Source organism: Lactuca virosa, chromosome 1, assembly GCF_052849685.1.
Source record: "Lactuca virosa cultivar CGN04683 chromosome 1, Lactuca_virosa_CGN04683_v6, whole genome shotgun sequence".
Taxonomy (NCBI): domain Eukaryota; kingdom Viridiplantae; phylum Streptophyta; class Magnoliopsida; order Asterales; family Asteraceae; genus Lactuca; species Lactuca virosa.
The window spans coordinates 262393250-262416393 of NC_136426.1; the positions used below are offsets into that span (position 1 = coordinate 262393250).

General features: G+C 47.5%; 66 non-coding genes and 1 pseudogene across 66 annotated transcripts; all 67 read left to right on the plus strand.

Annotated features, from left to right (window-relative positions):
• The first annotated feature begins 162 nt into the window (after window positions 1-162).
• LOC145153428 (5S ribosomal RNA) lies at window positions 163-281 on the plus strand. The gene has a single exon (XR_013733937.1). It is a non-coding gene; the product is annotated as a 5S ribosomal RNA (ribosomal RNA).
• A 226-nt stretch (window positions 282-507) lies between these two features.
• On the plus strand, window positions 508-626 carry LOC145153697 (5S ribosomal RNA). Its single transcript, XR_013734192.1, has one exon. It is a non-coding gene; the product is annotated as a 5S ribosomal RNA (ribosomal RNA).
• A 229-nt stretch (window positions 627-855) lies between these two features.
• LOC145153429 (5S ribosomal RNA) lies at window positions 856-974 on the plus strand. Its single transcript, XR_013733938.1, has one exon. It is a non-coding gene; the product is annotated as a 5S ribosomal RNA (ribosomal RNA).
• A 228-nt stretch (window positions 975-1202) lies between these two features.
• Window positions 1203-1321, plus strand: LOC145153972 (5S ribosomal RNA). Its single transcript, XR_013734461.1, has one exon. It is a non-coding gene; the product is annotated as a 5S ribosomal RNA (ribosomal RNA).
• A 225-nt stretch (window positions 1322-1546) lies between these two features.
• On the plus strand, window positions 1547-1665 carry LOC145141703 (5S ribosomal RNA). The gene has a single exon (XR_013722902.1). It is a non-coding gene; the product is annotated as a 5S ribosomal RNA (ribosomal RNA).
• A 225-nt stretch (window positions 1666-1890) lies between these two features.
• LOC145146620 (5S ribosomal RNA) lies at window positions 1891-2009 on the plus strand. The gene has a single exon (XR_013727556.1). It is a non-coding gene; the product is annotated as a 5S ribosomal RNA (ribosomal RNA).
• Window positions 2010-2238: 229 nt separating this feature from the next.
• LOC145141824 (5S ribosomal RNA) lies at window positions 2239-2357 on the plus strand. The gene has a single exon (XR_013722987.1). It is a non-coding gene; the product is annotated as a 5S ribosomal RNA (ribosomal RNA).
• A 228-nt stretch (window positions 2358-2585) lies between these two features.
• On the plus strand, window positions 2586-2704 carry LOC145145030 (5S ribosomal RNA). The gene has a single exon (XR_013726023.1). It is a non-coding gene; the product is annotated as a 5S ribosomal RNA (ribosomal RNA).
• Window positions 2705-2933: 229 nt separating this feature from the next.
• On the plus strand, window positions 2934-3052 carry LOC145147709 (5S ribosomal RNA). Its single transcript, XR_013728604.1, has one exon. It is a non-coding gene; the product is annotated as a 5S ribosomal RNA (ribosomal RNA).
• Window positions 3053-3277: 225 nt separating this feature from the next.
• Window positions 3278-3396, plus strand: LOC145154808 (5S ribosomal RNA). The gene has a single exon (XR_013735272.1). It is a non-coding gene; the product is annotated as a 5S ribosomal RNA (ribosomal RNA).
• Window positions 3397-3615: 219 nt separating this feature from the next.
• Window positions 3616-3734, plus strand: LOC145140915 (5S ribosomal RNA). Its single transcript, XR_013722348.1, has one exon. It is a non-coding gene; the product is annotated as a 5S ribosomal RNA (ribosomal RNA).
• A 228-nt stretch (window positions 3735-3962) lies between these two features.
• Window positions 3963-4081, plus strand: LOC145154809 (5S ribosomal RNA). The gene has a single exon (XR_013735273.1). It is a non-coding gene; the product is annotated as a 5S ribosomal RNA (ribosomal RNA).
• A 219-nt stretch (window positions 4082-4300) lies between these two features.
• On the plus strand, window positions 4301-4419 carry LOC145150299 (5S ribosomal RNA). Its single transcript, XR_013731119.1, has one exon. It is a non-coding gene; the product is annotated as a 5S ribosomal RNA (ribosomal RNA).
• Window positions 4420-4648: 229 nt separating this feature from the next.
• On the plus strand, window positions 4649-4767 carry LOC145145436 (5S ribosomal RNA). Its single transcript, XR_013726409.1, has one exon. It is a non-coding gene; the product is annotated as a 5S ribosomal RNA (ribosomal RNA).
• Window positions 4768-4996: 229 nt separating this feature from the next.
• Window positions 4997-5115, plus strand: LOC145155603 (5S ribosomal RNA). Its single transcript, XR_013736035.1, has one exon. It is a non-coding gene; the product is annotated as a 5S ribosomal RNA (ribosomal RNA).
• Window positions 5116-5339: 224 nt separating this feature from the next.
• On the plus strand, window positions 5340-5458 carry LOC145155979 (5S ribosomal RNA). The gene has a single exon (XR_013736406.1). It is a non-coding gene; the product is annotated as a 5S ribosomal RNA (ribosomal RNA).
• Window positions 5459-5687: 229 nt separating this feature from the next.
• LOC145141936 (5S ribosomal RNA) lies at window positions 5688-5806 on the plus strand. The gene has a single exon (XR_013723033.1). It is a non-coding gene; the product is annotated as a 5S ribosomal RNA (ribosomal RNA).
• Window positions 5807-6034: 228 nt separating this feature from the next.
• LOC145142058 (5S ribosomal RNA) lies at window positions 6035-6153 on the plus strand. Its single transcript, XR_013723148.1, has one exon. It is a non-coding gene; the product is annotated as a 5S ribosomal RNA (ribosomal RNA).
• A 225-nt stretch (window positions 6154-6378) lies between these two features.
• Window positions 6379-6497, plus strand: LOC145144942 (5S ribosomal RNA). The gene has a single exon (XR_013725940.1). It is a non-coding gene; the product is annotated as a 5S ribosomal RNA (ribosomal RNA).
• A 220-nt stretch (window positions 6498-6717) lies between these two features.
• LOC145142181 (5S ribosomal RNA) lies at window positions 6718-6836 on the plus strand. Its single transcript, XR_013723265.1, has one exon. It is a non-coding gene; the product is annotated as a 5S ribosomal RNA (ribosomal RNA).
• Window positions 6837-7063: 227 nt separating this feature from the next.
• On the plus strand, window positions 7064-7182 carry LOC145147538 (5S ribosomal RNA). The gene has a single exon (XR_013728437.1). It is a non-coding gene; the product is annotated as a 5S ribosomal RNA (ribosomal RNA).
• A 229-nt stretch (window positions 7183-7411) lies between these two features.
• On the plus strand, window positions 7412-7530 carry LOC145145031 (5S ribosomal RNA). The gene has a single exon (XR_013726024.1). It is a non-coding gene; the product is annotated as a 5S ribosomal RNA (ribosomal RNA).
• A 228-nt stretch (window positions 7531-7758) lies between these two features.
• LOC145138738 (5S ribosomal RNA) lies at window positions 7759-7877 on the plus strand. The gene has a single exon (XR_013721690.1). It is a non-coding gene; the product is annotated as a 5S ribosomal RNA (ribosomal RNA).
• Window positions 7878-8102: 225 nt separating this feature from the next.
• On the plus strand, window positions 8103-8221 carry LOC145153699 (5S ribosomal RNA). The gene has a single exon (XR_013734193.1). It is a non-coding gene; the product is annotated as a 5S ribosomal RNA (ribosomal RNA).
• Window positions 8222-8450: 229 nt separating this feature from the next.
• LOC145152411 (5S ribosomal RNA) lies at window positions 8451-8569 on the plus strand. Its single transcript, XR_013732930.1, has one exon. It is a non-coding gene; the product is annotated as a 5S ribosomal RNA (ribosomal RNA).
• A 228-nt stretch (window positions 8570-8797) lies between these two features.
• On the plus strand, window positions 8798-8916 carry LOC145145655 (5S ribosomal RNA). The gene has a single exon (XR_013726617.1). It is a non-coding gene; the product is annotated as a 5S ribosomal RNA (ribosomal RNA).
• Window positions 8917-9141: 225 nt separating this feature from the next.
• LOC145148013 (5S ribosomal RNA) lies at window positions 9142-9260 on the plus strand. The gene has a single exon (XR_013728912.1). It is a non-coding gene; the product is annotated as a 5S ribosomal RNA (ribosomal RNA).
• Window positions 9261-9488: 228 nt separating this feature from the next.
• Window positions 9489-9607, plus strand: LOC145154902 (5S ribosomal RNA). The gene has a single exon (XR_013735370.1). It is a non-coding gene; the product is annotated as a 5S ribosomal RNA (ribosomal RNA).
• A 229-nt stretch (window positions 9608-9836) lies between these two features.
• Window positions 9837-9955, plus strand: LOC145145946 (5S ribosomal RNA). The gene has a single exon (XR_013726896.1). It is a non-coding gene; the product is annotated as a 5S ribosomal RNA (ribosomal RNA).
• A 227-nt stretch (window positions 9956-10182) lies between these two features.
• Window positions 10183-10301, plus strand: LOC145144563 (5S ribosomal RNA). Its single transcript, XR_013725575.1, has one exon. It is a non-coding gene; the product is annotated as a 5S ribosomal RNA (ribosomal RNA).
• A 226-nt stretch (window positions 10302-10527) lies between these two features.
• On the plus strand, window positions 10528-10646 carry LOC145154725 (5S ribosomal RNA). Its single transcript, XR_013735185.1, has one exon. It is a non-coding gene; the product is annotated as a 5S ribosomal RNA (ribosomal RNA).
• A 229-nt stretch (window positions 10647-10875) lies between these two features.
• Window positions 10876-10983, plus strand: LOC145151343 (5S ribosomal RNA; annotated as a pseudogene).
• A 225-nt stretch (window positions 10984-11208) lies between these two features.
• Window positions 11209-11327, plus strand: LOC145154727 (5S ribosomal RNA). Its single transcript, XR_013735187.1, has one exon. It is a non-coding gene; the product is annotated as a 5S ribosomal RNA (ribosomal RNA).
• Window positions 11328-11555: 228 nt separating this feature from the next.
• Window positions 11556-11674, plus strand: LOC145154728 (5S ribosomal RNA). The gene has a single exon (XR_013735188.1). It is a non-coding gene; the product is annotated as a 5S ribosomal RNA (ribosomal RNA).
• Window positions 11675-11902: 228 nt separating this feature from the next.
• Window positions 11903-12021, plus strand: LOC145145418 (5S ribosomal RNA). The gene has a single exon (XR_013726392.1). It is a non-coding gene; the product is annotated as a 5S ribosomal RNA (ribosomal RNA).
• Window positions 12022-12247: 226 nt separating this feature from the next.
• On the plus strand, window positions 12248-12366 carry LOC145149530 (5S ribosomal RNA). Its single transcript, XR_013730388.1, has one exon. It is a non-coding gene; the product is annotated as a 5S ribosomal RNA (ribosomal RNA).
• Window positions 12367-12594: 228 nt separating this feature from the next.
• Window positions 12595-12713, plus strand: LOC145144564 (5S ribosomal RNA). The gene has a single exon (XR_013725576.1). It is a non-coding gene; the product is annotated as a 5S ribosomal RNA (ribosomal RNA).
• Window positions 12714-12942: 229 nt separating this feature from the next.
• On the plus strand, window positions 12943-13061 carry LOC145146712 (5S ribosomal RNA). Its single transcript, XR_013727643.1, has one exon. It is a non-coding gene; the product is annotated as a 5S ribosomal RNA (ribosomal RNA).
• A 228-nt stretch (window positions 13062-13289) lies between these two features.
• On the plus strand, window positions 13290-13408 carry LOC145138746 (5S ribosomal RNA). Its single transcript, XR_013721692.1, has one exon. It is a non-coding gene; the product is annotated as a 5S ribosomal RNA (ribosomal RNA).
• A 227-nt stretch (window positions 13409-13635) lies between these two features.
• On the plus strand, window positions 13636-13754 carry LOC145145270 (5S ribosomal RNA). Its single transcript, XR_013726251.1, has one exon. It is a non-coding gene; the product is annotated as a 5S ribosomal RNA (ribosomal RNA).
• A 228-nt stretch (window positions 13755-13982) lies between these two features.
• On the plus strand, window positions 13983-14101 carry LOC145155177 (5S ribosomal RNA). The gene has a single exon (XR_013735631.1). It is a non-coding gene; the product is annotated as a 5S ribosomal RNA (ribosomal RNA).
• A 225-nt stretch (window positions 14102-14326) lies between these two features.
• LOC145154729 (5S ribosomal RNA) lies at window positions 14327-14445 on the plus strand. Its single transcript, XR_013735189.1, has one exon. It is a non-coding gene; the product is annotated as a 5S ribosomal RNA (ribosomal RNA).
• A 229-nt stretch (window positions 14446-14674) lies between these two features.
• On the plus strand, window positions 14675-14793 carry LOC145144133 (5S ribosomal RNA). The gene has a single exon (XR_013725150.1). It is a non-coding gene; the product is annotated as a 5S ribosomal RNA (ribosomal RNA).
• Window positions 14794-15012: 219 nt separating this feature from the next.
• On the plus strand, window positions 15013-15131 carry LOC145145419 (5S ribosomal RNA). Its single transcript, XR_013726393.1, has one exon. It is a non-coding gene; the product is annotated as a 5S ribosomal RNA (ribosomal RNA).
• A 225-nt stretch (window positions 15132-15356) lies between these two features.
• On the plus strand, window positions 15357-15475 carry LOC145149009 (5S ribosomal RNA). The gene has a single exon (XR_013729870.1). It is a non-coding gene; the product is annotated as a 5S ribosomal RNA (ribosomal RNA).
• A 228-nt stretch (window positions 15476-15703) lies between these two features.
• LOC145148546 (5S ribosomal RNA) lies at window positions 15704-15822 on the plus strand. The gene has a single exon (XR_013729426.1). It is a non-coding gene; the product is annotated as a 5S ribosomal RNA (ribosomal RNA).
• Window positions 15823-16051: 229 nt separating this feature from the next.
• LOC145145033 (5S ribosomal RNA) lies at window positions 16052-16170 on the plus strand. The gene has a single exon (XR_013726026.1). It is a non-coding gene; the product is annotated as a 5S ribosomal RNA (ribosomal RNA).
• A 229-nt stretch (window positions 16171-16399) lies between these two features.
• On the plus strand, window positions 16400-16518 carry LOC145138750 (5S ribosomal RNA). Its single transcript, XR_013721705.1, has one exon. It is a non-coding gene; the product is annotated as a 5S ribosomal RNA (ribosomal RNA).
• Window positions 16519-16744: 226 nt separating this feature from the next.
• LOC145144068 (5S ribosomal RNA) lies at window positions 16745-16863 on the plus strand. Its single transcript, XR_013725089.1, has one exon. It is a non-coding gene; the product is annotated as a 5S ribosomal RNA (ribosomal RNA).
• Window positions 16864-17092: 229 nt separating this feature from the next.
• Window positions 17093-17211, plus strand: LOC145152412 (5S ribosomal RNA). The gene has a single exon (XR_013732931.1). It is a non-coding gene; the product is annotated as a 5S ribosomal RNA (ribosomal RNA).
• Window positions 17212-17439: 228 nt separating this feature from the next.
• LOC145155769 (5S ribosomal RNA) lies at window positions 17440-17558 on the plus strand. The gene has a single exon (XR_013736198.1). It is a non-coding gene; the product is annotated as a 5S ribosomal RNA (ribosomal RNA).
• A 225-nt stretch (window positions 17559-17783) lies between these two features.
• LOC145144943 (5S ribosomal RNA) lies at window positions 17784-17902 on the plus strand. Its single transcript, XR_013725941.1, has one exon. It is a non-coding gene; the product is annotated as a 5S ribosomal RNA (ribosomal RNA).
• Window positions 17903-18130: 228 nt separating this feature from the next.
• Window positions 18131-18249, plus strand: LOC145154903 (5S ribosomal RNA). The gene has a single exon (XR_013735371.1). It is a non-coding gene; the product is annotated as a 5S ribosomal RNA (ribosomal RNA).
• Window positions 18250-18477: 228 nt separating this feature from the next.
• On the plus strand, window positions 18478-18596 carry LOC145145947 (5S ribosomal RNA). The gene has a single exon (XR_013726897.1). It is a non-coding gene; the product is annotated as a 5S ribosomal RNA (ribosomal RNA).
• Window positions 18597-18825: 229 nt separating this feature from the next.
• LOC145146542 (5S ribosomal RNA) lies at window positions 18826-18944 on the plus strand. The gene has a single exon (XR_013727481.1). It is a non-coding gene; the product is annotated as a 5S ribosomal RNA (ribosomal RNA).
• Window positions 18945-19170: 226 nt separating this feature from the next.
• LOC145154730 (5S ribosomal RNA) lies at window positions 19171-19289 on the plus strand. The gene has a single exon (XR_013735190.1). It is a non-coding gene; the product is annotated as a 5S ribosomal RNA (ribosomal RNA).
• Window positions 19290-19518: 229 nt separating this feature from the next.
• On the plus strand, window positions 19519-19637 carry LOC145155178 (5S ribosomal RNA). The gene has a single exon (XR_013735632.1). It is a non-coding gene; the product is annotated as a 5S ribosomal RNA (ribosomal RNA).
• Window positions 19638-19862: 225 nt separating this feature from the next.
• On the plus strand, window positions 19863-19981 carry LOC145155796 (5S ribosomal RNA). Its single transcript, XR_013736224.1, has one exon. It is a non-coding gene; the product is annotated as a 5S ribosomal RNA (ribosomal RNA).
• Window positions 19982-20209: 228 nt separating this feature from the next.
• Window positions 20210-20328, plus strand: LOC145142293 (5S ribosomal RNA). The gene has a single exon (XR_013723372.1). It is a non-coding gene; the product is annotated as a 5S ribosomal RNA (ribosomal RNA).
• Window positions 20329-20547: 219 nt separating this feature from the next.
• On the plus strand, window positions 20548-20666 carry LOC145145421 (5S ribosomal RNA). The gene has a single exon (XR_013726395.1). It is a non-coding gene; the product is annotated as a 5S ribosomal RNA (ribosomal RNA).
• Window positions 20667-20891: 225 nt separating this feature from the next.
• On the plus strand, window positions 20892-21010 carry LOC145145990 (5S ribosomal RNA). The gene has a single exon (XR_013726939.1). It is a non-coding gene; the product is annotated as a 5S ribosomal RNA (ribosomal RNA).
• Window positions 21011-21237: 227 nt separating this feature from the next.
• Window positions 21238-21356, plus strand: LOC145153700 (5S ribosomal RNA). The gene has a single exon (XR_013734194.1). It is a non-coding gene; the product is annotated as a 5S ribosomal RNA (ribosomal RNA).
• A 228-nt stretch (window positions 21357-21584) lies between these two features.
• LOC145148656 (5S ribosomal RNA) lies at window positions 21585-21703 on the plus strand. Its single transcript, XR_013729530.1, has one exon. It is a non-coding gene; the product is annotated as a 5S ribosomal RNA (ribosomal RNA).
• A 226-nt stretch (window positions 21704-21929) lies between these two features.
• Window positions 21930-22048, plus strand: LOC145154731 (5S ribosomal RNA). Its single transcript, XR_013735191.1, has one exon. It is a non-coding gene; the product is annotated as a 5S ribosomal RNA (ribosomal RNA).
• Window positions 22049-22277: 229 nt separating this feature from the next.
• LOC145138756 (5S ribosomal RNA) lies at window positions 22278-22396 on the plus strand. The gene has a single exon (XR_013721707.1). It is a non-coding gene; the product is annotated as a 5S ribosomal RNA (ribosomal RNA).
• Window positions 22397-22622: 226 nt separating this feature from the next.
• On the plus strand, window positions 22623-22741 carry LOC145144069 (5S ribosomal RNA). The gene has a single exon (XR_013725090.1). It is a non-coding gene; the product is annotated as a 5S ribosomal RNA (ribosomal RNA).
• Window positions 22742-22970: 229 nt separating this feature from the next.
• On the plus strand, window positions 22971-23089 carry LOC145155770 (5S ribosomal RNA). The gene has a single exon (XR_013736199.1). It is a non-coding gene; the product is annotated as a 5S ribosomal RNA (ribosomal RNA).
• Window positions 23090-23144: the final 55 nt, after the last annotated feature.

The window sequence follows — 23144 nt, forward strand, 5'->3', positions numbered from 1 at the left end:
CTTGCTATTTCTATGCTCGGGTGGCCTGCGCTTCATGGTTCATGGTCTTCGTATTTTTGGAACGGAGCCGATCGGTCACGTGGGTCCCACGCCTCGCGTACGAAAACAAAGGAGGTTCTGTGTCTTTTAAGACATACAAGCAATAAGCATGGATAGTATTTCGGGTGCGATCATACCAGCACTAATGCACCGGATCCCATCAGAACTCCGCAGTTAAGCGTGCTTGGGCGAGAGTAGTACTAGGATGGGTGACCCCTTGGGAAGTCCTCGTGTTGCACCCCTCTTTTTCGTTGTCCGTTTGCGTTTTTTTAGATTTTACGTGCGGTTTTTTTTTTGTTTTTTTTTCTTGCTATTTCTATGCTCGGGTGGCCTCCGTTTCATGGTTCATGGTCTTCGTATTTTTGGAACGGAGCCGATCGGTCACGTGGGTCCCACGCCTCGCGTACGAAAACAAAGGAGGTTCTGTGTCTTTTAAGACATACAAGCAATAAGCATGGACAGTATTTCGGGTGCGATCATACCAGCACTAATGCACCGGATCCCATCAGAACTCCGCAGTTAAGCGTGCTTGGGCGGGAGTAGTACTAGGATGGGTGACCCCATGGGAAGTCCTCGTGTTGCACCCCCCTTTTTCGTTGTCCGTTTGCGTTTTTTTAGATTTTACGTGCGGTTTTTTTTTGTTTTTTTTTCTTTCTTGCTATTTCTATGCTCGGGTGGCCTGCGCTTCATGGTTCATGGTCTTCGTATTTTTGGAACGGAGCCGATCGGTCACGTGGGTCCCACGCCTCGCGTACGAAAACAAAGGAGGTTCTGTGTCTTTTAAGACATACAAGCAATAAGCATGGATAGTATTTCGGGTGCGATCATACCAGCACTAATGCACCGGATCCCATCAGAACTCCGCAGTTAAGCGTGCTTGGGCGAGAGTAGTACTAGGATGGGTGACCCCTTGGGAAGTCCTCGTGTTGCACCCCTCTTTTTCGTTGTCCGTTTGCGTTTTTTTAGATTTTACGTGCGGTTTTTTTTTGTTTTTTTTCTTTCTTGCTATTTCTATGCTCGGGTGGCCTCCGCTTCATTGTTGATGGTTTTCGTATTTTTGGAACGGAGCCGATCGGTCACGTGGGTTCCACGCCTCGCGTACGAAAACAAAGGAGGTTCTGCGTCTTTTAAGACATACAAGCAATAAGCATGGATAGTATTTCGGGTGTGATCATACCAGCACTAATGCACCGGATCCCATCAGAACTCCGCAGTTAAGCGTGCTTGGGCGAGAGTAGTACTAGGATGGGTGACCCCCTGGGAAGTCCTCGTGTTGCACCCCCCTTTTTCGTTGTCCGTTTGCGTTTTTTTAGATTTTACGTGCGGTTTTTTTTTGTTTTTTTTTCTTGCTATTTCTATGCTCGGGTGGCCTCCGTTTCATGGTTCATGGTCTTCGTATTTTTGGAACGGAGCCGATCGGTCACGAGGGTCCCACGCCTCGCGTACGAAAACAAAGGAGGTTCTGTGTCTTTTAAGACATACAAGCAATAAGCATGGACAGTATTTCGGGTGCGATCATACCAGCACTAATGCACCGGATCCCATCAGAACTCCGCAGTTAAGCGTGCTTGGGCGAGAGTAGTACTAGGATGGGTGACCCCCTGGGAAGTCCTCGTGTTGCACCCCCCTTTTTCGTTGTCCGTTTGCGTTTTTTTAGATTTTACGTGCGGTTTTTTTTTGTTTTTTTTTCTTGCTATTTCTATGCTCGGGTGGCCTTCGTTTCATGGTTCATGGTCTTCGTATTTTTGGAACGGAGCCGATCGGTCACGTGGGTCCCACGCCTCGCGTACGAAAACAAAGGAGGTTATGCGTCTTTTAAGACATACAAGCAATAAGAATGGATAGTATTTCCGGTGCGATCATACCAGCACTAATGCACCGGATCCTATCAGAACTCCGCAGTTAAGCGTGCTTGGGCGAGAGTAGTACTAGGATGGGTGACCCCCTGGGAAGTCCTCGTGTTGCACCCCCCTTTTTCGTTGTCCGTTTGCGTTTTTTTAGATTTTACGTGCGGTTTTTTTTTGTTTTTTTTTCTTTCTTGCTATTTCTATGCTCGGGTGGCCTCCGCTTCATGGTTGATGGTTTTCGTATTTTTGGAACGGAGCCGATCGGTCACGTGTGTTCCACGCCTCGCGTACGAAAACAAAGGAGGTTCTGCGTCTTTTAAGACATAAAAGCAATAAGCATGGATAGTATTTCGGGTGCGATCATACCAGCACTAATGCACCGGATCCCATCAGAACTCCGCAGTTAAGCGTGCTTGGGCGAGAGTAGTACTAGGATGGGTGACCCCCTGGGAAGTCCTCGTGTTGCACCCCCGTTTTTTCGTTGTCCGTTTGCGTTTTTTTTAGATTTTACGTGCGGTTTTTTTTTTGTTTTTTTTTCTTGCTATTTCTATGCTCGGGTGGCCTCCGTTTCATGGTTCATGGTCTTCGTATTTTTGGAACGGAGCCGATCGGTCACGTGGGTCCCACGCCTCGCGTACGAAAACAAAGGAGGTTCTGCGTCTTTTAAGACATAAAAGCAATAAGCATGGATAGTATTTCGGGTGCGATCATACCAGCACTAATGCATCGGATCCCATCAGAACTCCGCAGTTAAGCGTGCTTGGGCGAGAGTAGTACTAGGATGGGTGACCCCCTGGGAAGTCCTCGTGTTGCACACCCCTTTTTCGTTGTCCGTTTGCGTTTTTTTAGATTTTACGTGCGTTTTTTTTTTTGTTTTTTTTCTTTCTTGCTATTTCTATGCTCGGGTGGCCTCCGCTTCATGGTTGATGGTTTTCGTATTTTTGGAACGGAGCCGATCGGTCACGTGGGTTCCACGCCTCGCGTACGAAAACAAAGGAGGTTCTGCGTCTTTTAAGACATACAAGCAATAAGCATGGATAGTATTTCCGGTGCGATCATACCAGCACTAATGCACCGGATCCCATCAGAACTCCGCAGTTAAGCGTGCTTGGGCGAGAGTAGTACTAGGATGGGTGATCCCCTAGGAAGTCCTCGTGTTGCACCCCCCTTTTTCGTTGTCCGTTTGCGTTTTTTTAGATTTTACGTGCGGTTTTTTTTTCTTTTTTTTTCTTGCTATTTCTATGCTCGGGTGGCCTTCGTTTCATGGTTCATGGTCTTCGTATTTTTGGAACGGAGCCGATCGATCACGTGGGTCCCACGCCTCGCGTACGAAAACAAAGGAGGTTCTGCGTCTTTTAAGACATACAAGCAATAAGCATGGATAGTATTTCGGGTGCGATCATACCAGCACTAATGCACCGGATCCCATCAGAACTCCGCAGTTAAGCGTGCTTGGGCGAGAGTAGTACTAGGATGGGTGACCCCCTAGGAAGTCCTCGTGTTGCACCCCCCTTTTTCGTTGTCCGTTTGCGTTTTTTTAGATTTTACGTGCGGTTTTTTTTTCTTTCTTGCTATTTCAATGCTCGGGTGGCCTCCGCTTCATGGTTGATGGTTTTCGTATTTTTGGAACGGAGCCGATCGGTTACGTGGGTCCCACGCCTCGCGTACGAAAACAAAGGAGGTTCTGCGTCTTTTAAGACATAAAAGCAATAAGCATGGATAGTATTTCGGGTGCGATCATACCAGCACTAATGCACCGGATCTCATCAGAACTCCGCAGTTAAGCGTGCTTGGGCGAGAGTAGTACTAGGATGGGTGACCCCCTGGGAAGTCCTCGTGTTGCACACCCCTTTTTCGTTGTCCGTTTGCGTTTTTTTAGATTTTACGTGCGGGTTTTTTTTGTTTTTTTTCTTTCTTGCTATTTCTATGCTCGGGTGGCCTCCGCTTCATTGTTGATGGTTTTCGTATTTTTGGAACGGAGCCGATCGGTCACGTGGGTTCCACGCCTCGCGTACGAAAACAAAGGAGGTTCTGCGTCTTTTAAGACATACAAGCAATAAGCATGGATAGTATTTCGGGTGCGATCATACCAGCACTAATGCACCGGATCCCATCAGAACTCCGCAGTTAAGCGTGCTTGGGCGAGAGTAGTACTAGGATGGGTGACCCCCTAGGAAGTCCTCGTGTTGCACCCCCCTTTTTCGTTGTCCGTTTGCGTTTTTTTAGATTTTACGTGCGGTTTTTTTTTCTTTCTTGCTATTTCTATGCTCGGGTGGCCTCCGCTTCATGGTTGATGGTTTTCGTATTTTTGGAACGGAGCCGATCGGTCACGTGGGTCCCACGCCTCGCGTACGAAAACAAAGGAGGTTCTGCGTCTTTTAAGACATAAAAGCAATAAGCATGGATAGTATTTCGGGTGCGATCATACCAGCACTAATGCATCGGATCCAATCAGAAGTCCGCAGTTAAGCGTGCTTGGGCGAGAGTAGTACTAGGATGGGTGACCCCCTGGGAAGTCCTCGTGTTGCACACCCCTTTTTCGTTGTCCGTTTGCGTTTTTTTAGATTTTACGTGCGGTTTTTTTTTTGTTTTTTTTCTTTCTTGCTATTTCTATGCTCGGGTGGCCTCCGCTTCATGGTTGATGGTTTTCGTATTTTTGGAACGGAGCCGATCGGTCACGTGGGTTCCACGCCTCGCGTACGAAAACAAAGGAGGTTCTGCGTCTTTTAAAACATAAAAGCAATAAGCATGGATAGTATTTCGGGTGCGATCATACCAGCACTAATGCACCGGATCCCATCAGAACTCCGCAGTTAAGCATGCTTGGGCGAGAGTAGTACTAGGATGGGTGACCCCCTGGGAAGTCCTCGTGTTGCACACCCCTTTTTCGTTGTCCGTTTGCGTTTTTTTAGATTTTACGTGCGGTTTTTTTTTGTTTTTTTTTCTTTCTTGCTATTTCTATGTTCGGGTGGCCTCCGCTTCATGGTTGATGGTTTTCGTATTTTTGGAACGGAGCCGATCGGTCACGTGGGTTCCACGCCTTGCGTACGAAAACAAAGGAGGTTCTGCGTCTTTTAAGACATACAAGCAATAAGCATGGATAGTATTTCGGGTGCGATCATACCAGCACTAATGCACCGGATCCCATCAGAACTCCGCAGTTAAGCGTGCTTGGGCGAGAGTAGTACTAGGATGGGTGACCCCCTGGGAAGTCCTCGTATTGCACCCCCCTTTTTCGTTGTCCGTTTGCGTTTTTTTAGATTTTACGTGCGGTTTTTTTTTGTTTTTTTTCTTGCTATTTCTATGCTCGGGTGGCCTCCGTTTCATGGTTCATGGTCTTCGTATTTTTGGAACGGAGCCGATCGGTCACGTGGGTCCCACGCCTCGCGTACGAAAACAAAGGAGGTTCTGTGTCTTTTAAGACATACAAGCAATAAGCATGGACAGTATTTCGGGTGCGATCATACCAGCACTAATGCACCGGATCCCATCAGAACTCCGCAGTTAAGCGTGCTTGGACGGGAGTAGTACTAGGATGGGTGACCCCATGGGAAGTCCTCGTGTTGCACCCCCCTTTTTCGTTGTCCGTTTGCGTTTTTTTAGATTTTACGTGCGGTTTTTTTTTGTTTTTTTTTCTTTCTTGCTATTTCTATGCTCGGGTGGCCTGCGCTTCATGGTTCATGGTCTTCGTATTTTTGGAACGGAGCCGATCGGTCACGTGGGTCCCACGCCTCGCGTACGAAAACAAAGGAGGTTCTGTGTCTTTTAAGACATACAAGCAATAAGCATGGATAGTATTTCGGGTGCGATCATACCAGCACTAATGCACCGGATCCCATCAGAACTCCGCAGTTAAGCGTGCTTGGGCGAGAGTAGTACTAGGATGGGTGACCCCCTGGGAAGTCCTCGTGTTGCACCCCTCTTTTTCGTTGTCCGTTTGCGTTTTTTTAGATTTTACGTGCGGTTTTTTTTTGTTTTTTTTCTTTCTTGCTATTTCTATGCTCGGGTGGCCTCCGCTTCATTGTTGATGGTTTTCGTATTTTTGGAACGGAGCCGATCGGTCACGTGGGTTCCACGCCTCGCGTACGAAAACAAAGGAGGTTCTGCGTCTTTTAAGACATACAAGCAATAAGCATGGATAGTATTTCGGGTGCGATCATACCAGCACTAATGCACCGGATCCCATCAGAACTCCGCAGTTAAGCGTGCTTGGGCGAGAGTAGTACTAGGATGGGTGACCCCCTGGGAAGTCCTCGTGTTGCACCCCCCTTTTTCGTTGTCCGTTTGCGTTTTTTTAGATTTTACGTGCGGTTTTTTTTTGTTTTTTTTTCTTGCTATTTCTATGCTCGGGTGGCCTCCGTTTCATGGTTCATGGTCTTCGTATTTTTGGAACGGAGCCGATCGGTCACGTGGGTCCCACGCCTCGCGTACGAAAACAAAGGAGGTTCTGTGTCTTTTAAGACATACAAGCAATAAGCATGGACAGTATTTCGGGTGCGATCATACCAGCACTAATGCACCGGATCCCATCAGAACTCCGCACTTAAGCGTGCTTGGGCGAGAGTAGTACTAGGATGGGTGACCCCATGGGAAGTCCTCGTGTTGCACCCCCCTTTTTCGTTGTCCGTTTGCGTTTTTTTAGATTTTACGTGCGGTTTTTTTTTTCTTTCTTGCTATTTCTATGCTCGGGTGGCCTCCGCTTCATGGTTGATGGTCTTCGTATTTTTGGAACGGAGCTGATCGGTCACGTGGGTCCCACGCCTCGCGTACGAAAATAAAGGAGGTTTTGCGTCTTTTAAGACATACAAGCAATAAGCATGGATAGTATTTCGGGTGCGATCATACCAGCACTAATGCACCGGATCCCATCAGAACTCCGCAGTTAAGCGTGCTTGGGCGAGAGTAGTACTAGGATGGGTGACCCCCTGGGAAGTCCTCGTGTTGCACCCCCCTTTTTCGTTGTCCGTTTGCGTTTTTTTAGATTTTACGTGCGGTTTTTTTTTGTTTTTTTTCTTTCTTGCTATTTCTATGCTCGGGTGGCCTGCGCTTCATGGTTCATGGTCTTCGTATTTTTGGAACGGAGCCGATCGGTCACGTGGGTCCCACGCCTCGCGTACGAAAACAAAGAGGTTCTGCGTCTTTTAAAACATACAAGCAATAAGCATGGATAGTATTTCGGTTGCGACAATAGCAGCACTAATGCACCGGATCCCATCAGAACTCCGCAGTTAAGCGTGCTTGGGCGAGAGTAGTACTAGGATGGGTGACCCCCTGGGAAGTCCTCGTGTTGCACCCCCCTTTTTCGTTGTCCGTTTGCGTTTTTTTAGATTTTACGTGCGGTTTTTTTTTGTTTTTTTTTCTTTCTTGCTATTTCTATGCTCGGGTGGCCTGCGCTTCATGGTTCATGGTCTTCGTATTTTTGGAACGGAGCCGATCGGTCACGTGGGTCCCACGCCTCGCGTACAAAAACAAAGGAGGTTCTGCGTCTTTTAAGACATAAAAGCAATAAGCATGGATAGTATTTCGGGTGCGATCATACCAGCACTAATGCATCGGATCCCATCAGAACTCCGCAGTTAAGCGTGCTTGGGCGAGAGTAGTACTAGGATGGGTGACCCCCTGGGAAGTCCTCGTGTTGCACACCCCTTTTTGGTTGTCCGTTTGCGTTTTTTTAGATTTTACGTGCGGTTTTTTTTTGTTTTTTTTCTTTCTTGCTATTTCTATGCTCGGGTGGCCTCCGCTTCATGGTTGATGGTTTTCGTATTTTTGGAACGGAGCCGATCGGTCACGTGGGTTCCACGCCTCGCGTACGAAAACAAAGGAGGTTCTGCGTCTTTTAAGACATACAAGCAATAAGCATGGATAGTATTTCGGGTGCGATCATACCAGCACTAATGCACCGGATCCCATCAGAACTCCGCAGTTAAGCGTGCTTGGGCGAGAGAAGTACTAGGATGGGTGACCCCCTTGGAAGTCCTCGTATTGCACCCCCCTTTTTCGTTGTCCGTTTGCGTTTTTTTAGATTTTACGTGCGGTTTTTTTTTGTTTTTTTTTCTTGCTATTTCTATGCTCGGGTGGCCTCCGTTTCATGGTTCATGGTCTTCGTATTTTTGGAACGGAGCCGATCGGTCACGTGGGTCCCACGCCTCGCGTACGAAAACAAAGGAGGTTCTGTGTCTTTTAAGACATACAAGCAATAAGCATGGACAGTATTTCGGGTGCGATCATACCAGCACTAATGCACCGGATCCCATCAGAACTCCGCAGTTAAGCGTGCTTGGGCGGGAGTAGTACTAGGATGGGTGACCCCATGGGAAGTCCTCGTGTTGCACCCCCCTTTTTCGTTGTCCGTTTGCGTTTTTTTAGATTTTACGTGCGGTTTTTTTTTGTTTTTTTTTCTTTCTTGCTATTTCTATGCTCGGGTGGCCTGCGCTTCATGGTTCATGGTCTTCATATTTTTGGAACGGAGCCGATCGGTCACGTGGGTCCCACGCCTCGCGTACGAAAACAAAGGAGGTTCTGCGTCTTTTAAGACATACAAGCAATAAGCATGGATAGTATTCCGGGTGCGATCATACCAGCACTAATGCACCGGATCCCATCAGAACTCCGTAGTTAAGCGTGCTTGGGCGAGAGTAGTACTAGGATGGGTGACCCCCTGGGAAGTCCTCGTGTTGCACCCCTCTTTTTCGTTGTCCGTTTGCGTTTTTTTAGATTTTACGTGCGGTTTTTTTTTGTTTTTTTTCTTTCTTGCTATTTCTATGCTCGGGTGGCCTCCACTTCATTGTTGATGGTTTTCGTATTTTTGGAACGGAGCCGATCGGTCACGTGGGTTCCACGTCTCGCGTACGAAAACAAAGGAGGTTCTGCGTCTTTTAAGACATACAAGCAATAAGCATGGATAGTATTTCGGTGGCGATCATACCAGCACTAATGCACCGGATCCCATCAGAACTCCGCAGTTAAGCGTGCTTGGGCGAGAGTAGTACTAGGATGGGTGACCCCATGGGAAGTCCTCGTGTTGCACCCCCCTTTTTCGTTGTCCGTTTGCGTTTTTTTAGATTTTACGTGCGGTTTTTTTTTGTTTTTTTTTCTTGCTATTTCTATGCTCGGGTGGCCTCCGTTTCATGGTTCATGGTCTTCGTATTTTTGGAACGGAGCCGATCGGTCACGTGGGTCCCACGCCTCGCGTACGAAAACAAATGAGGTTCTGTGTCTTTTAAGACATACAAGCAATAAACATGGACAGTATTTCCGGTGCGATCATACCAGCACTAATGCACCGGATCCCATCAGAACTCCGCACTTAAGCGTGCTTGGGCGAGAGTAGTACTAGGATGGGTGACCCCATGGGAAGTCCTCGTGTTGCACCCCCCTTTTTCGTTGTCCGTTTGCGTTTTTTTAGATTTTACGTGCGGTTTTTTTTTGTTTTTTATCTTTCTTGCTATTTCTATGCTCGGGTGGCCTCCGCTTCATGGTTGATGGTCTTCGTATTTTTGGAACGGAGCTGATCGGTCACGTGGGTCCCACGCCTCGCGTACGAAAACAAAGGAGGTTTTGCGTCTTTTAAGACATACAAGCAATAAGCATGGATAGTATTTTTGGTGCGATCATACCAGCACTAATGCACCGGATCCCATCAGAACTCCGCAGTTAAGCGTGCTTGGGCGAGAGTAGTACTAGGATGGGTGACCCCCTGGGAAGTCCTCGTGTTGCACCCCCCTTTTTCGTTGTCCGTTTGCGTTTTTTTAGATTTTACGTGCGGTTTTTTTTTGTTTTTTTTTCTTTCTTGCTATTTCTATGCTCGGGTGGCCTGCGCTTCATGGTTCATGGTCTTCGTATTTTTGGAACGGAGCCGATCGGTCACGTGGGTCCCACGCCTCGCGTACGAAAACAAAGGAGGTTCTGCGTCTTATAAGACATACAATCAATAAGCATGGATAGTATTTCGGGTGCGATCATAGCAGCACTAATGCACCGGATCTCATCAGAACTCCGCAGTTAAGCGTGCTTGGGCGAGAGTAGTACTAGGATGGGTGACCCCCTGGGAAGTCCTCGTGTTGCACCCCCCTTTTTCGTTGTCCGTTTGCGTTTTTTTAGATTTTACGTGCGGTTTTTTTTGTTTTTTTTCTTTCTTGCTATTTCTATGCTCGGGTGGCCTCCGCTTCATGGTTGATGGTTTTCGTATTTTTGGAACGGAGCCGATCGGTCACGTGGGTTCCACGCCTCGCGTACGAAAACAAAGGAGGTTCTGCGTCTTTTAAGACATACAAGCAATAAGCATGGATAGTATTTCGGGTGCGATCATACAAGCACTAATGCACCGGATCCCATCAGAACTCCGCAGTTAAGCGTGCTTGGGCGAGAGTAGTACTAGGATGGGTGACCCCCTGGGAAGTCCTCGTGTTGCACCCCCCTTTTTCGTTGTCCGTTTGCGTTTTTTTAAATTTTACGTGCGGTTTTTTTTTGTTTTTTTTTTCTTGCTATTTCTATGCTCGGGTGGCCTCCGTTTCATGGTTCATGGTCTTCGTATTTTTGGAACGGAGCCGATCGGTCACGTGGGTCCCACGCCTCGCGTACGAAAACAAAGGAGGTTCTGTGTCTTTTAAGACATACAAGCAATAAGCATGGACAGTATTTCGGGTGCGATCATACCAGCACTAATGCACCGGATCCCATCAGAACTCCGCAGTTAAGCGTGCTTGGGCGAGAGTAGTACTAGGATGGGTGACCCCATGGGAAGTCCTTGTGTTGCACCCCTCTTTTTCGTTGTCCGTTTGCGTTTTTTTAGATTTTACGTGCGGTTTTTTTTTGTTTTTTTTTCTTTCTTGCTATTTCTATGCTCGGGTGGCCTCCGCTTCATGGTTGATGGTCTTCGTATTTTTGGAACGGAGCTGATCGGTCACGTGGGTCCCACGCCTCGCGTACGAAAACAAAGGAGGTTCTGCGTCTTTTAAGACATACAAGCAATAAGCATGGATAGTATTTCAGGTGCGATCATACCAGCACTAATGCACCGGATCCCATCAGAACTCCGCAGTTAAGCGTGCTTGGGCGAGAGTAGTACTAGCCCTGGGAAGTCCTCGTGTTGTACCCCCCTTTTTCGTTGTCCGTTTGCGTTTTTTTAGATTTTACGTGCGGTTTTTTTTTGTTTTTTTTTCTTGCTATTTCTATGCTCGGGTGGCCTCCGTTTCATGGTTCATGGTCTTCGTATTTTTGGAACGGAGCCGATCGGTCACGTGGGTCCCACGCCTCGCGTACGAAAACAAAGGAGGTTCTGTGTCTTTTAAGACATACAAGCAATAAGCATGGACAATATTTCGGGTGCGATCATACCAGCACTAATGCACCGGATCCCATCAGAACTCCGCAGTTAAGCGTGCTTGGGCGAGAGTAGTACTAGGATGGGTGACCCCATGGGAAGTCCTTGTGTTGCACCCCCCTTTTTCGTTGTCCGTTTGCGTTTTTTTAGATTTTACGTGCGGTTTTTTTTTGTTTTTTTTCTTTCTTGCTATTTCTATGCTCGGGTGGCCTCCGCTTCATGGTTGATGGTCTTCGTATTTTTGGAACGGAGCTGATCGGTCACGTGGGTCCCACGCCTCGCATACGAAAACAAAGGAAGTTCTGCGTCTTTTAAGACATATAAGCAATAAGCATGGATAGTATTTCGGGTGCGATCATACCAGCACTAATGCACCGGATCCCATCAGAACTCCGCAGTTAAGCGTGCTTGGGCGAGAGTAGTACTAGGATGGGTGACCCCATGGGAAGTCCTTGTGTTGCACCCCTCTTTTTCGTTGTCCGTTTGCGTTTTTTTAGATTTTACGTGCGGTTTTTTTTGTTTTTTTTTCTTTCTTGCTATTTCTATGCTCGGGTGGCCTCCGCTTCATGGTTGATGGTTTTCGTATTTTTGGAACGGAGCCGATCGGTCACGTGGGTCCCACGCCTCGCGTACGAAAACAAAGGAGGTTCTGCGTCTTTTAAGACATAAAAGCAATAAGCATGGATAGTATTTCGGGTGCTATCATACCAGCACTAATGCACCGGATCCCATCAGAACTCCGCAGTTAAGCGTGCTTGGGCGAGAGTAGTACTAGGATGGGTGACCCCCTGGGAAGTCCTCGTGTTGTACCCCCCCTTTTTCGTTGCCCGTTTGCGTTTTTTTAGATTTTACGTGCGGTTTTTTTTTTGTTTTCTTTCTTGCTATTTCTATGCTCGGGTGGCCACCGCTTCATGGTTGATGGTTTTCGTATTTTTGGAACGGAGTCGATCGGTCACGTGGGTCCCACGCCTCGCGTACGAAAACAAAGGAGGTTCTGCGTCTTTTAAGACATAAAAGCAATAAGCATGGATAGTATTTCGGGTGCGATCATACCAGCACTAATGCACCGGACCCCTTCAGAACTCCGCAGTTAAGCGTGCTTGGGCGAGAGTAGTACTAGGATAGGTGACCCCCTGGGAAGTCCTCGTGTTGCACACCCCTTTTTCGTTGTCCGTTTGCGTTTTTTTAGATTTTACGTGCGGTTTTTTTTTGTTTTTTTTCTTTCTTGCTATTTCTATGCTCGGGTGGCCTCCGCTTCATGGTTGATGGTTTTCGTATTTTTGGAACGGAGCCGATCGGTCACGTGGGTTCCACGCCTCGCGTACGAAAACAAAGGAGGTTCTGCGTCTTTTAAGACATACAAGCAATAAGCATGGATAGTATTTCGGGTGCGATCATACAAGCACTAATGCACCGGATCCCATCAGAACTCCGCAGTTAAGCGTGCTTGGGCGAGAGTAGTACTAGGATGGGTGACCCCCTGGGAAGTCCTCGTGTTGCACCCCCCTTTTTCGTTGTCCGTTTGCGTTTTTTTAGATTTTACGTGCGGTTTTTTTTTGTTTTTTTTTCTTTCTTGCTATTTCTATGCTCGGGTGGCCTGCGCTTCATGGTTCATGGTCTTCGTATTTTTGGAACGGAGCCGATCGGTCACGTGGGTCCCACGCCTCGCGTACAAAAACAAAGGAGGTTCTGCGTCTTTTAAGACATAAAAGCAATAAGCATGGATAGTATTTCGGGTGCGATCATACCAGCACCAATGCATCGGATCCCATCAGAACTCCGCAGTTAAGCGTGCTTGGGCGAGAGTAGTACTAGGATGGGTGACCCCCTGGGAAGTCCTCGTGTTGCACACCCCTTTTTCGTTGTCCGTTTGCGTTTTTTTAGATTTTACGTGCGGTTTTTTTTTGTTTTTTTTCTTTCTTGCTATTTCTATGCTCGGGTGGCCTCCGCTTCATGGTTGATGGTTTTCGTATTTTTGGAACGGAGCCGATCGGTCACGTGGGTTCCACGCCTCGCGTACGAAAACAAAGGAGGTTCTGCGTCTTTTAAGACATACAAGCAATAAGCATGGATAGTATTTCGGGTGCGATCATACCAGCACTAATGCACCGGATCCCATCAGAACTCCGCAGTTAAGCGTGCTTGGGCGAGAGAAGTACTAGGATGGGTGACCCCCTTGGAAGTCCTCGTATTGCACCCCCCTTTTTCGTTGTCCGTTTGCGTTTTTTTTAGATTTTACGTGCGGTTTTTTTTTGTTTTTTTTTTCTTGCTATTTCTATGCTCGGGTGGCCTCCGTTTCATGGTTCATGGTCTTCGTATTTTTGGAACGGAGCCGATCGGTCACGTGGGTCCCACGCCTCGCGTACGAAAACAAAGGAGGTTCTGTGTCTTTTAAGACATACAACCAATAAGCATGGACAGTATTTCGGGTGCGATCATACCAGCACTAATGCACCGGATCCCATCAGAACTCCGCAGTTAAGCGAGCTTGGGCGAGAGTAGTACTAGGATGGGTGACCCCATGGGAAGTCCTTGTGTTGCACCCCCCTTTTTCGTTGTCCGTTTGCGTTTTTTTAGATTTTACGTGCGGTTTTTTTTTGTTTTTTTTCTTTCTTGCTATTTCTATGCTCGGGTGGCCTCCGCTTCATGGTTGATGGTCTTCGTATTTTTGGAACGGAGCTGATCGGTCACGTGGGTCCCACGCCTCGCGTACGAAAACAAAGGAGGTTCTGCGTCTTTTAAGACATACAAGCAATAAGCATGGATAGTATTTCAGGTGCGATCATACCAGCACTAATGCACCGGATCCCATCAGAACTCCGCAGTTAAGCGTGCTTGGGCGAGAGTAGTACTAGGATGGGTGACCCCCTGGGAAGTCCTCGTGTTGCACCCCCCTTTTTCGTTGTCCGTTTGCGTTTTTTTAGATTTTACGTGCGGTTTTCTTTTGTTTTTTTTTCTTGCTATTTCTATGCTCGGGTGGCCTCCGTTTCATGGTTCATGGTCTTCGTATTTTTGGAACGGAGCCGATCGGTCACGTGGGTCCCACGCCTCGCGTACGAAAACAAAGGAGGTTCTGTGTCTTTTAAGACATACAAGCAATAAGCATGGACAATATTTCGGGTGCGATCATACCAGCACTAATGCACCGGATCCCATCAGAACTCCGCAGTTAAGCGTGCTTGGGCGAGAGTAGTACTAGGATGGGTGACCCCATGGGAAGTCCTTGTGTTGCACCCCCCTTTTTCGTTGTCCGTTTGCGTTTTTTTAGATTTTACGTGCGGTTTTTTTTTTGTTTTTTTTCTTTCTTGCTATTTCTATGCTCGGGTGGCCTCCGCTTCATGGTTGATGGTCTTCGTATTTTTGGAACGGAGCTGATCGGTCACGTGGGTCCCACGCCTCGCATACGAAAACAAAGGAGGTTCTGCGTCTTTTAAGACATATAAGCAATAAGCATGGATAGTATTTCGGGTGCGATCATACCAGCACTAATGCACCGGATCCCATCAGAACTCCGCAGTTAAGCGTGCTTTGGCGAGAGTAGTACTAGGATGGGTGACCCCCTGGGAAGTCCTCGTGTTGCACCCCCCTTTTTCGTTGTCCGTTTGCGTTTTTTTAGATTTTACGTGCGGTTTTTTTTTCTTTCTTGCTATTTCTATGCTCGGGTGGCCTCCGCTTCATGGTTGATGGTTTTCGTATTTTTGGAACGGAGCCGATCGGTCACGTGGGTCCCACGCCTCGCGTACGAAAACAAAGGAGGTTCTGCGTCTTTTAAGACATAAAAGCAATAAGCATGGATAGTATTTCGGGTGCTATCATACCAGCACTAATGCACCGGATCCCATCAGAACTCCGCAGTTAAGCGTGCTTGGGCGAGAGTAGTACTAGGATGGGTGACCCCCTGGGAAGTCCTCGTGTTGTACCCCCCTTTTTTCGTTTCCCGTTTGCGTTTTTTTAGATTTTACGTGCGGTTTTTTTTTGTTTTCTTTCTTGCTATTTCTATGCTCGGGTGGCCACCGCTTCATGGTTGATGGTTTTCGTATTTTTGGAACGGAGTCGATCGGTCACGTGGGTCCCACGCCTCGCGTACGAAAACAAAGGAGGTTCTGCGTCTTTTAAGACATAAAAGCAATAAGCATGGATAGTATTTCGGGTGCGATCATACCAGCACTAATGCACCGGACCCCTTCAGAACTCCGCAGTTAAGCGTGCTTGGGCGAGAGGAGTACTAGGATGGGTGACCCCCTGGGAAGTCCTCGTGTTGCACACCCCTTTTTCGTTGTCCGTTTGCGTTTTTTTAGATTTTACGTGCGGTTTTTTTTTGTTTTTTTTCTTTCTTGCTATTTCTATGCTCGGGTGGCCTCCGCTTCATGGTTGATGGTTTTCGTATTTTTGGAACGGAGCCGATCGGTCACGTGGGTTCCACGCCTCGCGTACGAAAACAAAGGAGGTTCTGCGTCTTTTAAGACATACAAGCAATAAGCATGGATAGTATTTCGGGTGCGATCATACAAGCACTAATGCACCGAATCCCATCAGAACTCCGCAGTTAAGCGTGCTTGGGCGAGAGTAGTACTAGGATGGGTGACCCCCTGGGAAGTCCTCGTGTTGCACCCCCCTTTTTCGTTGTCCGTTTGCGTTTTTTTAGATTTTACGTGCGGTTTTTTTTTGTTTTTTTTTCTTTCTTGATATTTCTATGCTTGGGTGGCCTGCGCTTCATGGTTCATGGTCTTCGTATTTTTGGAACGGAGCCGATCGGTCACGTGGGTCCCACGCCTCGCGTACAAAAACAAAGGAGGTTCTGCGTCTTTTAAGACATAAAAGCAATAAGCATGGATAGTATTTCGGGTGCGATCATACCAGCACTAATGCATCGGATCCCATCAGAACTCCGCAGTTAAGCGTGCTTGGGCGAGAGTAGTACTAGGATGGGTGACCCCCTGGGAAGTCCTCGTGTTGCACACCCCTTTTTCGTTGTCCGTTTGCGTTTTTTTTAGATTTTACGTGCGGTTTTTTTTTGTTTTTTTTCTTTCTTGCTATTTCTATGCTCGGGTGGCCTCCGCTTCATGGTTGATGGTTTTCGTATTTTTGGAACGGAGCCGATCGGTCACGTGGGTTCCACGCCTCGCGTACGAAAACAAAGGAGGTTCTGCGTCTTTTAAGACATACAAGCAATAAGCATGGATAGTATTTCGGGTGCGATCATACCAGCACTAATGCACCGGATCCCATCAGAACTCCGCAGTTAAGCGTGCTTGGGCGAGAGAAGTACTAGGATGGGTGACCCCCTTGGAAGTCCTCGTATTGCACCCCCCTTTTTCGTTGTCCGTTTGCGTTTTTTTAGATTTTACGTGCGGTTTTTTTTTGTTTTTTTTTTCTTGCTATTTCTATGCTCGGGTGGCCTCCGTTTCATGGTTCATGGTCTTCGTATTTTTGGAACGGAGCCGATCGGTCACGTGGGTCCCACGCCTCGCGTACGAAAACAAAGGAGGTTCTGTGTCTTTTAAGACATACAAGCAATAAGCATGGACAGTATTTCGGGTGCGATCATACCAGCACTAATGCACCGGATCCCATCAGAACTCCGCAGTTAAGCGTTCTTGGGCGGGAGTAGTACTAGGATGGGTGACCCCATGGGAAGTCCTCGTGTTGCACCCCCCTTTTTCGTTGTCCGTTTGCGTTTTTTTAGATTTTACGTGCGGTTTTTTTTTGTTTTTTTTTCTTTCTTGCTATTTCTATGCTCGGGTGGCCTGCGTTTCATGGTTCATGGTCTTCATATTTTTGGAACGGAGCCGATCGGTCACGTGGGTCCCACGCCTCGCGTACGAAAACAAAGGAGGTTCTGCGTCTTTTAAGACATACAAGCAATAAGCATGGATAGTATTTCGGGTGCGATCATACCAGCACTAATGCACCGGATCCCATCAGAACTCCGTAGTTAAGCGTGCTTGGGCGAGAGTAGTACTAGGATGGGTGACCCCCTGGGAAGTCCTCGTGTTGCACCCCTCTTTTTCGTTGTCCGTTTGCGTTTTTTTAGATTTTACGTGCGGTTTTTTTTTGTTTTTTTTCTTTCTTGCTATTTCTATGCTCGGGTGGCCTCCGCTTCATTGTTGATGGTTTTCGTATTTTTGGAACGGAGCCGAACGGTCACGTGGGTTCCACGTCTCGCGTACGAAAACAAAGGAGGTTCTGCGTCTTTTAAGACATACAAGCAATAAGCATGGATAGTATTTCGGGTGCGATCATACCAGCACTAATGCACCGGATCCCATCAGAACTCCGCAGTTAAGCGTGCTTGGGTGAGAGTAGTACTAGGATGGGTGACCCCCTGGGAAGTCCTCGTGTTGCACCCCCCTTTTTCGTTGTCCGTTTGCGTTTTTTTAGATTTTACGTGCGGTTTTTTTTTGTTTTTTTTTCTTGCTATTTCTATGCTCGGGTGGCCTCCGTTTCATGGTTCATGGTCTTCGTATTTTTGGAACGGAGTCGATCGGTCACGTGGGTCCCACGCCTCGCGTACGAAAACAAAGGAGGTTCTGTGTCTTTTAAGACATACAAGCAATAAACATGGACAGTATTTCGGGTGCGATCATACCAGCACTAATGCACCGGATCCCATCAGAACTCCGCACTTAAGCGTGCTTGGGCGAGAGTAGTACTAGGATGGGTGACCCCATGGGAAGTCCTCGTGTTGCACCCCCCTTTTTCGTTGTCCGTTTGCGTTTTTTTAGATTTTACGTGCGGTTTTTTTTTGTTTTTTTTCTTTCTTGCTATTTCTATGCTCGGGTGGCCTCCGCTTCATGGTTGATGGTCTTCGTATTTTTGGAACGGAGCTGATCGGTCACGTGGGTCCCATGCCTCGCGTACGAAAACAAAGGAGGTTTTGCGTCTTTTAAGACATACAAGCAATAAGCATGGATAGTATTTCTGGTGCGATCATACCAGCACTAATGCACCGGATCCCATCAGAACTCCGCAGTTAAGCGTGCTTGGGCGAGAGTAGTACTAGGATGGGTGACCCCCTGGGAAGTCCTCGTGTTGCACCCCCCTTTTTCGTTGTCCGTTTGCGTTTTTTTAGATTTTACGTGCGGTTTTTTTTTGTTTTTTTTCTTTCTTGCTATTTCTATGCTCGGGTGGCCTGCGCTTCATGGTTCATGGTCTTCGTATTTTTGGAACGGAGCCGATCGGTCACGTGGGTCCCACGCCTCGCGTACGAAAACAAAGGAGGTTCTGCGTCTTTTAAGACATACAATCAATAAGCATGGATAGTATTTCGGGTGCGATCATAGCAGCACTAATGCACCGGATCTCATCAGAACTCCGCAGTTAAGCGTGCTTGGGCGAGAGTAGTACTAGGATGGGTGACCCCCTGGGAAGTCCTCGTGTTGCACCCCCCTTTTTCGTTGTCCGTTTGCGTTTTTTTAGATTTTACGTGCGGTTTTTTTTTGTTTTTTTTTCTTTCTTGCTATTTCTATGCTCGGGTGGCCTCCGCTTCATGGTTGATGGTTTTCGTATTTTTGGAACGGAGCCGATCGGTCACGTGGGTTCCACGCCTCGCGTACGAAAACAAAGGAGGTTCTGCGTCTTTTAAGACATACAAGCAATAAGCATGGATAGTATTTCGTGTGCGATCATACAAGCACTAATGCACCGGATCCCATCAGAACTCCGCAGTTAAGCGTGCTTGGGCGAGAGTAGTACTAGGATGGGTGACCCCCTGGGAAGTCCTCGTGTTGCACCCCCCTTTTTCGTTGTCCGTTTGCGTTTTTTTAAATTTTACGTGCGGTTTTTTTTTGTTTTTTTTTTCTTGCTATTTCTATGCTCGGGTGGCCTCCGTTTCATGGTTCATGGTCTTCGTATTTTTGGAACGGAGCCGATCGGTCACGTGGGTCCCACGCTTCGCGTACGAAAACAAAGGAGGTTCTGTGTCTTTTAAGACATACAAGCAATAAGCATGGACAGTATTTCGGGTGCGATCATACCAGCACTAATGCACCGGATCCCATCAGAACTCCGCAGTTAAGCGTGCTTGGGCGAGAGTAGTACTAGGATGGGTGACCCCATGGGAAGTCCTTGTGTTGCACCCCCCTTTTTCGTTGTCCGTTTGCGTTTTTTTAGATTTTACGTGCGGTTTTTTTTTGTTTTTTTTTCTTTCTTGCTATTTCTATGCTCGGGTGGCCTCCGCTTCATGGTTGATGGTCCTCGTATTTTTGGAACGGAGCTGATCGGTCACGTGGGTCCCACGCCTCGCGTACGAAAACAAAGGAGGTTCTGCGTCTTTTAAGACATACAAGCAATAAGCATGGATAGTATTTCAGGTGCGATCATACCAGCACTAATGCACCGGATCCCATCAGAACTCCGCAGTTAAGCGTGCTTGGGCGAGAGTAGTACTAGGATGGGTGACCCCCTGGGAAGTCCTCGTGTTGCACCCCCCTTTTTCGTTGTCCGTTTGCGTTTTTTTAGATTTTACGTGCGGTTTTTTTTTGTTTTTTTTTCTTGCTATTTCTATGCTCGGGTGGCCTCCGTTTCATGGTTCATGGTCTTCGTATTTTTGGAACGGAGCCGATCGGTCACGTGGGTCCCACGCCTCGCGTACGAAAACAAAGGAGGTTCTGTGTCTTTTAAGACATACAAGCAATAAGCATGGACAATATTTCGGGTGCGATCATACCAGCACTAATGCACCGGATCCCATCAGAACTCCGCAGTTAAGCGTGCTTGGGCGAGAGTAGTACTAGGATGGGTGACCCCATGGGAAGTCCCTGTGTTGCACCCCCCTTTTTTGTTGTCCGTTTGCGTTTTTTTAGATTTTACGTGCGGTTTTTTTTTGTTTTTTTTCTTTCTTGCTATTTCTATGCTCGGGTGGCCTCCGCTTCATGGTTGATGGTCTTCGTATTTTTGGAACGGAGCTGATCGGTCACGTGGGTCCCACGCCTCGCATACGAAAACAAAGGAGGTTCTGCGTCTTTTAAGACATATAAACAATAAGCATGGATAGTATTTCGGGTGCGATCATACCAGCACTAATGCACCGGATCCCATCAGAACTCCGCAGTTAAGCGTGCTTGGGCGAGAGTAGTACTAGGATGGGTGACCCCCTGGGAAGTCCTCGTGTTGCACCCCCCTTTTTCGTTGTCCGTTTGCGTTTTTTTAGATTTTACGTGCGGTTTTTTTTTCTTTCTTGCTATTTCTATGCTCGGGTGGCCTCCGCTTCATGGTTGATGGTTTTCGTATTTTTGGAACGGAGCCGATCGGTCACGTGGGTCCCACGCCTCGCGTACGAAAACAAAGGAGGTTCTGCGTCTTTTAAGACATAAAAGCAATAAGCATGGATAGTATTTCGGGTGCTATCATACCAGCACTAATGCACCGGATCCCATCAGAACTCCGCAGTTAAGCGTGCTTGGGCGAGAGTAGTACTAGGATGGGTGACCCCCTGGGAAGTCCTCGTGTTGTACCCCCCCTTTTTCGTTGCCCGTTTGCGTTTTTTTAGATTTTACGTGCGGTTTTTTTTTGTTTTCTTTCTTGCTATTTCTATGCTCGGGTGGCCACCGCTTCATGGTTGATGGTTTTCGTATTTTTGGAACGGAGTCGATCGGTCACGTGGGTCCCACGCCTCGCGTACGAAAACAAAGGAGGTTCTGCGTCTTTTAAGACATACAAGCAATAAGCATGGATAGTATTTCGGGTGCGATCATACCAGCACTAATGCACCGGATCCCATCAAAACTCCGCAGTTAAGCGTGCTTGGGCGAGAGTAGTACTAGGATGGGTGACCCCCTGGGAAGTCCTCGTGTTGCACCTCCCTCTTTTTCGTTGTCCGTTTGCGTTTTTTTAGATTTTACGTGCTGTTTTTTTTTGTTTTTTTTTCTTGCTATTTCTATGCTCGGGTGGCCTCCGTTTCATGGTTCATGGTCTTCGTATTTTTGGAACGGAGCCGATCGGTCACGTGGGTCCCACGCCTCGCGTACGAAAACAAAGGAGGTTCTGTGTCTTTTAAGACATACAAGCAATAAGCATGGACAGTATTTCGGGTGCGATCATACCAGCACTAATGCACCGGATCCCATCAGAACTCCGCAGTTAAGCGTGCTTGGGCGGGAGTAGTACTAGGATGGGTGACCCCATGGGAAGTCCTCGTGTTGCACCCCCCTTTTTCGTTGTCCGTTTGCGTTTTTTTAGATTTTACGTGCGGTTTTTTTTTGTTTTTTTTCTTTCTTGCTATTTCTATGCTCCGGTGGCCTCCGCTTCATGGTTGATATTCTTCGTATTTTTGGAACGGAGCCGATCGGTCACGTGGGTTCCACGCCTCGCGTACGAAAACAAAGGAGGTTCTGCGTCTTTTAAGACATACAAGCAATAAGCATGGATAGTATTTCGTGTGCGATCATACAAGCACTAATGCATCGGATCCCATCAGAACTCCGCAGTTAAGCGTGCTTGGGCGAGAGTAGTACTAGGATGGGTGACCCCCTGGGAAGTCCTCGTGTTGCACCCCCCTTTTTCGTTGTCCGTTTGCGTTTTTTTAAATTTTACGTGCGGTTTTTTTTTGTTTTTTTTTTCTTGCTATTTCTATGCTCGGGTGGCCTCCGTTTCATGGTTCATGGTCTTCGTATTTTTGGAACGGAGCCGATCGGTCACGTGGGTCCCACGCTTCGCGTACGAAAACAAAGGAGGTTCTGTGTCTTTTAAGACATACAAGCAATAAGCATGGACAGTATTTCGGGTGCGATCATACCAGCACTAATGCACCGGATCCCATCAGAACTCCGCAGTTAAGCGTGCTTGGGCGAGAGTAGTACTAGGATGGGTGACCCCATGGGAAGTCCTTGTGTTGCACCCCCCTTTTTCGTTGTCCGTTTGCGTTTTTTTTAGATTTTACGTGCGGTTTTTTTTTGTTTTTTTTCTTTCTTGCTATTTCTATGCTCGGGTGGCCTCCGCTTCATGGTTGATGGTTTTCGTATTTTTGGAACGGAGCCGATCGGTCACGTGGGTTCCACGCCTCGCGTACGAAAACAAAGGAGGTTCTGCGTCTTTTAAGACATACAAGCAATAAGCATGGATAGTATTTCGGGTGCGATCATACCAGCACTAATGCACCGGATCCCATCAGAACTCCGCAGTTAAGCGTGCTTGGGCGAGAGAAGTACTAGGATGGGTGACCCCCTTGGAAGTCCTCGTATTGCACCCCCCTTTTTCGTTGTCCGTTTGCGTTTTTTTAGATTTTACGTGCGGTTTTTTTTTGTTTTTTTTTTCTTGCTATTTCTATGCTCGGGTGGCCTCCGTTTCATGGTTCATGGTCTTCGTATTTTTGGAACGGAGCCGATCGGTCACGTGGGTCCCACGCCTCGCGTACGAAAACAAAGGAGGTTCTGTGTCTTTTAAGACATACAAGCAATAAGCATGGACAGTATTTCGGGTGCGATCATACCAGCACTAATGCACCGGATCCCATCAGAACTCCGCAGTTAAGCGTTCTTGGGCGGGAGTAGTACTAGGATGGGTGACCCCATGGGAAGTCCTCGTGTTGCACCCCCCTTTTTCGTTGTCCGTTTGCGTTTTTTTAGATTTTACGTGCGGTTTTTTTTTGTTTTTTTTTCTTTCTTGCTATTTCTATGCTCGGGTGGCCTGCGTTTCATGGTTCATGGTCTTCATATTTTTGGAACGGAGCCGATCGGTCACGTGGGTTCCACGTCTCGCGTACGAAAACAAAGGAGGTTCTGCGTCTTTTAAGACATACAAGCAATAAGCATGGATAGTATTTCGGGTGCGATCATACCAGCACTAATGCACCGGATCCCATCAGAACTCCGCAGTTAAGCGTGCTTGGGTGAGAGTAGTACTAGGATGGGTGACCCCCTGGGAAGTCCTCGTGTTGCACCCCCCTTTTTCGTTGTCCGTTTGCGTTTTTTTAGATTTTACGTGCGGTTTTTTTTTGT